Here is a 12,984-nt window from a genome sequence, read left to right on the forward strand (position 1 = left end):
CAGAGAGAGGCTTTTTATTAATGCCACGGATCAAAAGGGGGTCGATGGATCCAGATTTGCTTGGCAGCAGAAGTAGCTGCATGACACTTGAAATGTTTCTGACTCTTAAATTAAATGAGTTAACCTGTGAGCCCGATGAATAGACATGCAATGGTTCCCCCGATGCCATTCGGGGCCTCATTAGCACCTCTTATCACAAATTAGAAATAGCAATGGTCGTTTAGTGATGATTGGATGGAAGCATCATTTATAATCAATTAATTTGGGCGTGTCAGTGTTAATCTCAGACATGAATTCCACGTTATTTACCGAAGTTTGATCCTGTTGCCACGGTAATGGCAACATCGCTAAGGAGCACAAGCTACATTTATTTGCTTTAGATTCAAACTATTAAAACAAAATATAATCTACTAATAAACGATGATGTTTACATTAAACAACCAGCAGTATATACTTTTATGAAAATGAGCTCCACCTTTACCAGCTGTAACATTAACTTGAGGCATCAATAATTATATAATTCTGCATAATACGTTTTTTTACTTCTTTGTTCTTTTAAGTACTTTGTAATTTTACTCAAGTAATATTTGAATGCAAGACTTTTACTTGTAGAGTCCTTCTTCCACTGCGTTTATTGAAATATTAAAAGGGTTTTCTTTCAATTAAAAGTCGTGTAAAATCAAATATGGCGCAGTGTGTCTTCCTCTATCCGAGTGCTGCACTGCTGCAGTGAACTCAGTGCTGCCACCTGTGGATGGAAGCTAAAGTGCAGCAAAACTGCTAACAATACAATTGAAGATTTAGTTGATTGTTGCCTAATGTAAGAGTTTAGATAGATAGATAGATAGATAGATAGATAGATAGATAGATAGATAGATAGATAGATAGATAGATAGATAGATAGATAGATAGATAGATAGATAGATAGATAGATTATTTCTATTTACCTCCGTACTTTGGTTCTCGTCCGTCCTCTCTCCTCTCGTCCTCTCTTTCCTCCTCCTTCTTGTCTCTCTCTCCACATCTACCCCATTTCTACGTGGCTTCCAGCCAAGCAAATAATCAGTTAATTAACCAGCTCAGTCCCAGGATCATTGTAGCAGCTCTCAGAGGAGCACTGTAAAGGCTCTCATGTCTCTAAATTTACAGCTTCATTAAGTGGACTGGAGTAAGGTACAAATCTTTTGAATAAAATTGCCAGACTCAAGCCTCGGTGCATGTGTGTGAATGTGTGTGTTTGTGTGTGTGCCGGCCTTGACTTGAGAGCCGGTGACTGGATGAAAACAAAAATCCGTTTTTTTGTGTGCCTCTAAGGTGTCGATTGTTTTGGTGTAATAATGAGGTGCCCTTTCTTGCTGGCGCCGATGCAATCAAGATCTTACACTCCTGGAAAATTAAGGTTGGAAGGCAACAAGCAAGGTGTCATTTGAGCATGTTTGTGTAGCTCAGCGCTGGTGCAATCACTCCGCAATATCACTTCCTTTGTCCTCGCAGACAAACAGGCCTAATTGGCCATTTCCAAGGCCTCTGATTGGCCACTCTGCCTCTCTCTGATTGGCCTCCGTCTCTGCAACCACAAGTGGAGAGAAAAATACCTTGTTTGAAAAGCTCCCTGTTGTATTTTTCTCTGTGTTTTTGTGATCGTACCTTCAGGCACGCTTGGATATGAGGCCATGATATGAACTTGTGTTCCCCAGAAACGACTTCTAAGCCTACGGATTGTTTTTATAGTTCACCTGCTTCAGCAACTTGTTAATCATAGCTCGCAAAAGCTCCATCATATCTTTGGCCGTTGGTAATTTCACTTCAATAAACCAATCCTTCACAAACAGAGTGGTCCCCAAGAGCACCTCACAAATCCACTTATATACAGCCGTTTAAAAGGCTTTATTAGAAGTAAAACCGAAGACCCATCCCTTATTTTTCATGGTATAAAACGACATACATGTTATCAGCAAAATGTACTTAAATATTCATGTTGATGCATAAACATGGAAGTAACATTTTAATATTTTAGTTGGTCGAGGCGGAGCTCTTTAATCTGTTACAGAGAATCATATATTATACATGGATTGTATGTGTTTTTATGTAAAAAAAAATCATCTGCAGAGTAAACAAGAAGAAAAAAATACAAGATTTCCCTTTAAAATGTATGGAGTCAAAGTTTAAAATAGCAGAAACGAGAAAGTAAATACGTCAAAATTGTAGTTAACTTACACAATTAGATTCATTATTGTTTAATCAATAAAATAAGCAATGCAAACACTATTAAATGGCTGGATTACTTGTTCTGAATACAATCCAGCGATTGAGTGATTGACACAGAACTACTGACATTCATCACATGACTTGTTGGGACCTTGGATTCTCGTTCACACCAGCGCCGCTCATTATTATTATTTTGCTGTTGGAGCTCTATGATTTCTCACCACGTCTTGTCTCCTCTGATATCCTGCCAACCTAACCTTTCCTTTGAAATTGTAAAAGCACGTTGGTCAGCTTGTGTCTCTTTTTAAATTGGCTTTTTAAAATAAAATGGCTTGACTTCTCCGATGATGGATTGATGACCTACGACTCTTACTCAGTGTCCTGGATCAGATCCAGCCAGCCCACCGCAACCCTGAAGGATAAGCATTTCAATGGATGGACGGATGGATTACGACCTGGTGAGGAGAAATTAAAAACTGGTGTCATTTCTTGTACTTTCTCAGTATTTTTCCATCTATTATAAATTAATAATAATATTTGAATGCCTTTTTTCTGTCGTTAAGTGCAGCGGTGTGAGGAGCAGTCTGCTGCCAGTAGACGTGGGGGGTTTCCTCCAGAATAAAGGAGTGCACTGTCACCATGACTAGTTTGCTGGCACAATTCATCCCTTCAGTCACTTCTACATTATTCAACCATTGCATTCAGTCTAGCCCCACATTGATCTACAGCATTCAGGCGTCACACAGCTCGAACAGACATTAACATTTCTGAGCGTGTGCATGTGTGCACAATACAGACTCTGAATGTCATGTAATGCATTTCATTATGTTCTTGAGGAGGAGAATCAATGAAAAAACAAACTGTAAACGTATTTTTTTGTTGTGTTCAACATTATATGGAGTCTGCATTGATTATATGGTGACATTTGGGTGCGGGGAGGATTTTTGGTTGTAAAAGGGTTTGCTGTTGAAATCGCTCCTCCCTGCTCACTGTACAGGGACTGCTATGTGCAGGACTTTTAGATAGCCAAATCGTCGGCAATAAGTCACTTTGAAAGTGAACGTTTTTGGAATAAATAAATATTGAACTTGAATTGTAATTGAACTTCACCTGGTATGGGATATGTCTCGGGCTTTTATTGTGAAAGGCAAGAAAAAAAGCATTATATGCTGCTGTTGTCAATGTGGAGGCAATAAACCCCAATAAAACAAAGTACTTGGTGGCTGTTTGTGTTGTGATGCTCTGCTCACATGAAATATATTATTTTCATGGATTTGTCTCAATCGCTCTGCTCTCTCTGCTCTCGTACGTCATTTTTCCATCAGTGCATGCAATGCATGATGGGATATAATGCTCAGTTAGTGACCATCGGTTGTGCACCACTTTTCAAGATGATGTAACTCTCACTGTAAATATGGACACCACCGAAACATGGGGAACTCACTATATGGTGAACCAGTCCCTGTATCATTAAAAATATTCATTAATTTAGGCGTAATATTTGTGCTTGAGTAGAGAGCCTGGTGTGTAGGCCTGCGTGGTATTCACTCAAACTATTTCTTGTCAGGCAGCAAGCTAGCCCGCCATCTCTTCATCCATCCAGGAGGAGGCTGACTCCTCGCGCCCTGTAGCCCAGGACAGGGCCTCTCTCCGGGGGACAGTAGCCGGCTTTGTTCCCCTATCATGCCACGCATTCCCCAGACTGCCCTGGTTCCCTTACATGCCTGCTCTGTGGGCAAGCAGGCCAGTCAGCCTGCCAGGCGGGGAACCAGCATCCAGCCGGTCAGCCATCCATCCATTCATACATTTGAGCGGCTGACTTCTTGTACCCCCCCTGGCCCAGAACAAGGCCTCTCTCTGGGGGACAGTAGTCGGCATTGTCACCCCCCCTTCATGCCTCACATTCCCCAGACGTGCCCTGGGTCCCCCCTCAAGGCACAGGGCACTGGGAGGGGCACGGGCCTCTCTACGCCCCCATTTCCCTTTCTCCGTTCTGATATTATCGCTCTTTTTAGGCCCCCCCGGCATCACGCCACCACCACATCGCTTTTTTTTTTCCTCCTGAAGATCTTCTGTCTCCAGCCCGAAGCTTTTACCGATGCCCTTTCTTGCTCTGTTTTTTTCCTTCCAAGCCATAAAACTCACAGTTAACAACCTTGTCTCTCCTCACTGATACTCTTGAATCATCCATTCTCTCTCTCTCGTCTCACTCCCACACACTCTGGATCACTCTTCCTGCCTCAAAACCCTCTCCTCTCCACGGTCTTGTTGCTTCGGTGTATGTGAGTGCCTTCATATCAAAACACATAATACCTGTTACATATTCAAACTTTTTCTATCGCTCAAAAACATTCCAAGTTTTCAACCTGAAGTCAGCTTTGCATACTTCGGCTCACCTCCTTTTAGCCGCTCGCTCGACACAAAACACACACACACACACACACACACACACACACACACACACACACACACACACACACACACACACAAACCTGATCAAGCGCCAGTGGCTGTCTGTACCTACAGCCCACTTCCATTCAGCGAGGAGAAGGGTGGGGGCGTAGGCCATAATTAAAGATGGCGTCCTTGCTGCCGCACAATGGCTGTGCACAGAGAAGGCTTTTATTGCATGTATTTTTCTCAACAGGAGAGTGGGCAGTCTACCCTCTGTGAGCATTTAATTGGTTTAACAGCTGGAGAGGAGGAGGAGGAGGAGGAGGAGGAGGAGGAGATGGTCCAATGGAGGAGAGCAAACAAAGGCATGGAAGAAAAAGTGTGAGTCACCGGGATTTAAAATTTGTTTTGCCTGTTGATAAATTTATCAGCGGCAGACCGATTTTAGATGTTGTGCAGCGGAGTGGAAATTAATGATTTGCAGGCCTGTCACCTCCCATCTGTGTTCATTAGCATCCAAATCGTTGGCAGGTAGCATTTTCCCTGCAGCATCGGATATTATTTTGATTATTTTTAAAAATACACGGCGATTAAGAAGAGGCAGTGCCTGCTGTCGTTTTCGTGATTTTTTAAAAACATACAGTACCTTCCACCCACTTGTGTGTGTGTTTTGAATGGCTCAGTGTTTTGTGTGTGTGTGTGTGTGTGTGTGTACGCTCGGGTGAATGCGGATGCTGACAAGTGTCTTTGTCTGTCCTCTGCCAATGAATGAAAACTGGAGCAGAGCCTTGGGGCAAGGTGAGGCCACGACGTTCCTCTGGAGGTTTTTAACTAATGGAGATCCACTGTTGGGTTGGAGGACCGGCCCCCGGGGCCCCGAAGGATGTGGATTAAAAATGTAATCCACCGCACACATTACCACACACCGGCTAGGAAATTGCAATCTGGGGTGTAAGTGGCCATCACTTTTTTTAACTACCCCAGTGCTGTTACTGGAAGATTCTTTCAGATATTATATATATATCATATTCCCAATTTGCTGATTTTTGAAGACAGTGCAGTCATCTGGAAATATTTTAAAGGAGTCATCACCAGGAAATCGCAATTTCTCTTGTTAAAACATGCATATCTGTGTTTGACCTCAGTTGAAACTTGCCTGAAAGGCTGGAGTTTGAAAGTGGCGCCGTTTTTTCGCTTCTGCTCTTTTTCCGAACAGGAATAGCACACAAGGGTGTGCATTCCTAAAGCACGAGATTTTGATTCTGCGCCTTCGGTGACGTCACCGTGGCGGCTACTTGCATAAACCCACCCCTCTTTCACCACCCAACCCCGCCCCGTCCGCTACCTGAAATCGCCGAAGCGCCGCCATTATGTTTTGGAGTCTACATGCAGGCAAGCCCCCCCGGCTCTGTCCTTCCTGCGGCGAATCAACGCGCGCCTCATTACATATTATACAATGCACATCCGGACCAGTCAAAACCTCGCGCGTAATCTCGCGTGATAAAATCGCGGTACGAAAAAGGGTCAGAACAAGCTCAATGTTTGATTAAAATTTTTTTTTTTTTTTCTAATAAGTTTTACGAATTGATCCAAAGCGATCCAAGGGGGGCTGGATACGTATAAAACCAGGTTATGACTCCTTTAAGTAAGAACCATTTTTTGTGACATATTTCCTCCCAACACAGCCGTGGCAAAAAAACAAACAAAACTGTTGCATCCACGTTTGAAGCCAAATTATTATTTATTTATTTTCCTGAATGCTTCAAAAGTATCTCTAAACTAAAATTTGAATATATTGTGATGTGGAAGAATTATGATGGCCAGATGCGCAAAGAAGGAAAGATTTATGTCCTTTTTTTCCAGCACAAAACAAACTTTTGTTGTATGAGGAGTTGTATTGACAGTGTGTTCAGAATACACACATTCATGCTTTACACACTGTGTGTGTGTGTGTGTGTGTGTGTGTGTGTGTGTGTGTGTGTGTGTGTGTGTGTGTGTGTGTGTATGTTTACTACATGTTAGACAAACTGCTCTTCCATGCACGCAGGAAAAACACAATTTTCTAAAACAGTTTTGGGGCGTAAAGTTTTGTGGAAAGTTTCAAAGACAGGAATAAGAGAAAATAAACTAACCGTGTGGTCATAATGCTTAAAGCCTACGCTGAATGATCTCTGGTCAGCGTCTTATTCTCCATTCATCACTTGTACTCTCAAATGAGTGCCGAGTACGTTTTACCTCCCTGGCTTAGTGTGTTTGTCACAAATGCCCCGCCCCCTCACCATAAACAGATAACTGTTGTTCTGCTCAGGAAAAGTGATAAAAATGAGTTTTAGCCACTAAGTTCTTCAACACCTCTTCCTTTTGACATCCATACAAAAAAAAACATTCAAAACAATTCTGTTTTCACAGCAGAAAACGCCGTCTTCTCAGCTCTTCACTAACTTTTTTTTATGTTACGCAAATGAATCACTTGGTGACATCTCCACTTATGGAAGAAAAGATTTCGATGGAGGCTTTGAATCAGTTCAGCAGCAGAGTTTCTGTGGGGAGAGAATGAATGCGTGGCCTTTAACATGCACAAAGAAACTATGTGTCACACTAAAACGAAAGAAGGGGAAAGGCAGAAAAGCACAATGAGGTCCTCTTAAACAGACTCTTAAGCTCGGTTTTAATTCTGGTGGTGTTGGAGCACTTTGATTGTGTGAGGTTAGAAAATCAATCTGAGGCTCCGGTCGCCCACGCTCTTTTGTAGCCTGCCCATCTACACAGCTGTTCCCACTTCCCTCATCAGCCCCGCAGTTACCTGGCCGTCCCTGCCCACCCCCTCACCTGCATCTCATTCTCTCATCAGCCGTGCAGCACCAGTATCCCACATTCACGCTCAGTCATTCACACACAGTCTTGAGTGCTTGCCTTTACAGCAGCACACACTTTGCATAATGTCGACGCTCCATCTTGTAATTTGCACATAAAGTCCTTAATATCTACTGGGGTTTTTTTGTGTCTTATAAGCAGATTACCGTTAAACATAGGAGGGTTTATCCGCTCTATAATACTCCCACGTACTCTTCAGTGTGTCTATTCATCAGCACTATATCCATCATAATATGCCCACCTTGTTTCTATCAAATGTTAGCTTTAGTGGAGGCCTAATGGGCGAGGTGGGAGGGTGTATGGATGGAGGGATAGGCGGTAAACACGTGTGATGTGTTGAGGGGGGACTTCCCACAGCTACACTCCAGAGACAGAAAAGCTTATTTCACACTTCATTTCATTCTAATACCGGGAACAACAGCTCACACACACACACACACACACACACACACACACACACACACACACACACACACACACAAACAAACATCTCTAATATATACAAAAAAACGACACACAACAAACCTATAAACACCATAAATCTCCGATGAACATGGATCCATGCACACAAGTGTCCATCACCCACACGTTTAATAGTAGAGGGGTTGGGAAGAAGTAGTATAATAATAGAATAGAATACAGAAAGAGTAATAAAATGAGGATGCAAACCAGAAGCATGATTCTAGAAAACAGTGTGTGTATACATGAGATGCTGTGTTCAGCTAATCTCTAAATAAAAGTGTTGTTTGTGTGGGCTGACAGAAAGAAAAAACAAAAATCAATAGAGCATTGCTCATAACCTGTAAATGCATTCTTTTGAAATTCTATTAAAGGCTTCCCTGAGGTATTGCAATTGTGCTAATAGACACAGTCAAATAACATGTGAACAAAACAACGGCCATCAATCTCCGAGGGGGCTTTCACACCTGAACCTTTCAATGCATTTAAACTCGAAATCTGGAGCCTTTCGTCGGATAGTCATGCTTGGTTTGGGGGTGTTTGCTTCCGTCCTGGCTTTACAGAAGCAGCACTGTTGGCCCCTTTATACTGCCTTTTTGTTGCGGGAGTATTCCGCCGTTATGTCCTCAGTCTAAACACTCGCCGAGGCGGAAAGGCATAACTGAATATTACGCCTCTGAGACGCCAACAAAGTCGTCAAAGAGCCGCATCAGAGGCGAGGCGATACGAGGCGATAGGGCGTGCTATCTAAACGCTCCGAGCACAGGAGGTGGAAAAGAAGAGACGTAGTGAAGACGTGTTACCAGGGCGACACGCCGCCGGCGGGTTTAACGAGCACAAATCGTAGATCGGAAGAAGATAAAACGGCGGTAGTTGCTGGTACGAGGCCGCCGTTATACGCATCGACATGTTTCTGATGCAGCAACTTCACTTGTGGTTGAAGAGTCGTGTAAACATGCGAGACGAGCAAAAGTTCACCTTTCATAGTTGTTTTGATGCATCGAGCCAAACAGATTTCCGACGCTCATTGAATACGTCATCGGGTTGATGAATATAGCCAATGTAGCTTAGATGCTAATGGTAGCTAGTTAGTAAAGCTAATTCCATTCTGTTTCTAGTCTCATGATAGCAAAAGTTATCTAAGGACACGTTTAATTTAGAGCAGGACTGGAACACGCTCAAGATTTCTGCATTTGGTCTTGGTAGTAATATTAGCATGCTAGTATTAGTTATATTATCTGGAGGCATCCATGTTGGCAGGCACAGCCACGTTTTTTTTTTTTTACCACAATACAATTTGAGCATTGTCAACACAAAGTGCTACAGGGACGTGTAGCTGGCTGGTACATGCCACAACAAACTGGTTGCATGACTGAACTTGACTTTCCTCCGCCGCTACCCTTTCCAACTTGTTGACTTACCTAACTTGTCCAAATATTAATAAGTAACTGCACCGGTGCTGAGTAAGTCCTGGTGTGCCGGTGGTCAAATTATTGCAACAACAGCGCAGAAGAGCCAAGGTTACAACGAGGTTCAGCGGTGGAGGAGGACAGGATGTGAGAAATTAGACCCCGAGAGGAGACAACACGAACAACTAATGTTGTCTGACCTTGAAAGATGCAATCATTTTACACTAGATAACAAATACTAGATAACAAATACCACATTCTAAATGTGTTCACACGCTCGGCTCGGGTCGGTGTGCCGAGACAAGAAACACACACTTGCTCCGATCGCTAGCAGTGTGTGCATGTGTGCAAACATGCTATTGTATATGTGCACAATTACACATGTACATGTATGATGATGTGATCATAAGTCAATACCCTCTGGTGCATGCACGCACGTTTTTATTGAACCAATCCCATAATTGCATTGAGCGATTGGAGCTGACACCTTGCACTTTTCATGTTCTCTGTCATTAGTAAGAGTGCAGAGCATTAGGAGTGTCGTAACCCCCCTCCACACACACACACACACACACACACACACAAAATCCATCCCTGCCTGCTGTCACATTTCATTCATTGAGCCAAGAGGAAGGGACACATTTAAACCCAATTTCACAGCTGGACCTGATTGGATATTGTTTGTTCGTTATTCTGGTTTTGCATATCACAGAGCTGGAAACACACAACCAAGGGTGAAGAGTCTATGGGCAAAATGGGGTAGGGTTAAGGGAACAAAGGGTTGAGGAAACATAGAGATGAGGGAACGGAGGGTTAAGGATTCATAGGGTCTAGGGAACATTGGTTTAAGGAAACACAGGGTTGAGGGAGCATAGGGATGAGAGAACATAGGGATGAGAGAACATAGGGATGAGGGAACATAGGGTTGAGGGAACATAGGGTTGAGAGAACATAGGGATGAGGGAACATAGGGATGAGGGAACATAGGGTTGAGGGAACATAGGGATGAGGGAACATAGGGTTGAGAGAACATAGGGATGAGGGAACATAGGGTTAAGGGAACATAGGGTTGAGGGAACATAGGGATGAGGGAACATAGGTTTGAGGGAACATAGGGATGAGGGAACACAGGGTTGAGAGAACATAGGGATGAGGGAACATAGGGTTGAGGGAACATAGGGATGAGGGAACATAGGGTTGAGGGAACATATAGGGTTAAGGGAACATATAGGGCTGAGTGAACATAGGGTTGAGGACACATGGGGCTGAGGGAACATACGGTTGAGGGAACAGGGTTTAGGGAACATACAGAGTTGAGTGAACATATAGGGTTGAGGGAACATAGGGTTGATGGAACAAAGGGCTGAGGGAACATATAGGGTTAAGGGAACATATAGGGCTGAGTGAACATAGGGTTGAGGACACATGGGGCTGAGGGAACATACGGTTGAGGGAACAGGGTTTCGGTAACATACAGAGTTGAGTGAACATATAGGGTTAAGGGAACATAGGGCTGAGGGAACATAGACCCACTCCTGCCCTGAATAGCAGATTCACCGATTGCAGTTAGTGATCTTGCTTCAAAATATACTTATTTTAGAGATTATTTTGGACAAGAAAAAACAAAAAGGTCCTGCTTCAAGTGGACCTATATCGACTGCATGTTATATTATATATATTACACAATTCTGCTGAAAGTATTCCAGGTTTTATGACCTTGTCTAGTTAACAGCTTCATCACCATAAGGCGAGACAGAAGGTAGCAGCCGCAGAAAAGGTAGATGAGATATGATTTTCGGTCATTTTCACTCTCCAAATTTACTTTTTGGAAATGGAAGTTTGTGGAAAATTACATTGGGAGAGAAAGAGAGCAATTTCTGAATAAATGACATGTAAAAATAACCATCATCCCAACTTGTACACAAGAAAATGGCTCAAAATCAACCACTTACTTTATCTGGAGTCCAACTCTTGAGGCAGAACACCAGTGTGGATGGAAGGGAAGAGATCCAGTAATAAAATAGCATAAATTCTATGTTAACAATGACGTGGAGATTATATTCATATCGGCAGAGTTGTTAGGTAAGTTGTCTTTTGGCCTCAGCTAATGTAAGCAATTTTTTTGAGTTTCCTTTAAGCAAATTGAGTTGGAATGAGTTGAGTTCCCTCAGGTCAGTTACACAATATATACAGTATGTCTCTGGGCTTTAATTGTGAAAGGTAAGAATTACCAGTTAAATGCAAATTTTTTGTGTGCGCTGAGTGACTCTGCTGTAGGTACACACACACACACACACACACACACACGTACACAAAACCTCCCACTTGGGTTTGTGCAGGGTCACAGATACCTCCTCAGATCGAGTGCTAGCCATCTGGTGCTACATTCACTCCATCATGGACTCATATGGAGTGTGCATGTGGGTGTGTATGAGTTTGATTGTGAGGGGAAGGGGGGGGGGGTGTATAGCCTGTGGCCCCACCCATTGCAACCTTCATTGCATGCAGTGGTCTGGAACCTATGGATCAACCCCATAGACACACACATGACGACACCTCGGCATCCCTTTTGGAGTGTGTGATGGTTAGCTGCATTACGAGGAGGGTGAGGGGAGTCGGGGTGGGGGGGGGGGGGGTGATGGGTGGAGATGATAGAGTGCTGTGGTGAGATGGAGCCGGGAGAGGAGGGTGACTGGAGGTAAAATGATGGCCCGGGGCAATCAAAATGAAAGTGGTGGCCGAGGTGAAGAGTGCAGGGAGGCGATGATGCAGACTTTAAGGCGGGATTTTCTCATGATATGCTCGGCGACCTCTAAAACGCGATGAGCGTTCCACCAGCTAAATATAATTTCATCGGATGCTCTGTGCTGCCTGTGATGACTCACTCATCGAAAAGGTCCTCAAAGCAGGTTTGGAATCTAGTCTTACAATATTTAGTTTGTAATATGCGATCGGTTCACTCATGGCATGGTTTTCTGTGGATGTTTACAGTATAAAGATGTCAGCTGTGTTTTCCCTCCCAATTAAAGATCTTTTATTTTTGAAGCTCATTTTTTTTGGCTTCAAATCCTTTAACAAACCTATAATAATCTATTATGAGAGTACTCGGGCCCAGCGCACCAGAGGATCCATGCATGGGTAAAGAGAAAAATAAAAATCGATTGAGAAAATCCTGTTAGAGACAGCCGTTAGCGCAAACAGCAATCCAACAGAACAGGACAACCTGCCCCGGGGATGTTTCCAATGGTGTATTAAAAGCTGCACTCGTCAATATTTTCATATCAACGATGGATGAAATGACTGGTGTAATGTGAACGGTGTCACTTGTGGTCACGAACCTGCAGAGAATTATCTCCGGACTCTCTTGAGCCCCTTTTTAACACGTGTTGCAACCCTGGAGTTGTAGATATTACCCAGAAGACCTTTTGGACGGGAAATCAAACAAGATCCGAGGGCGAAGAAGGAAAGTCCATAAGGACGCCGAAGAAAATGTCGAACAGAAGAGACGTGGGAACTTCTGTCTGTAAGGGCCAACGCTGACTGAGAAATTCAAGGAATAGGAGCTTATTTAAATACCCTTTTACTCCAAAGAGAAAGTTAAGATATATTTTACTCTTCAGACTCTTAAACCTAAAAGTCT

Source organism: Eutrigla gurnardus (assembly GCF_963514095.1).
Source record: "Eutrigla gurnardus genome assembly, chromosome: 4".
NCBI lineage: Eukaryota > Metazoa > Chordata > Actinopteri > Perciformes > Triglidae > Eutrigla > Eutrigla gurnardus.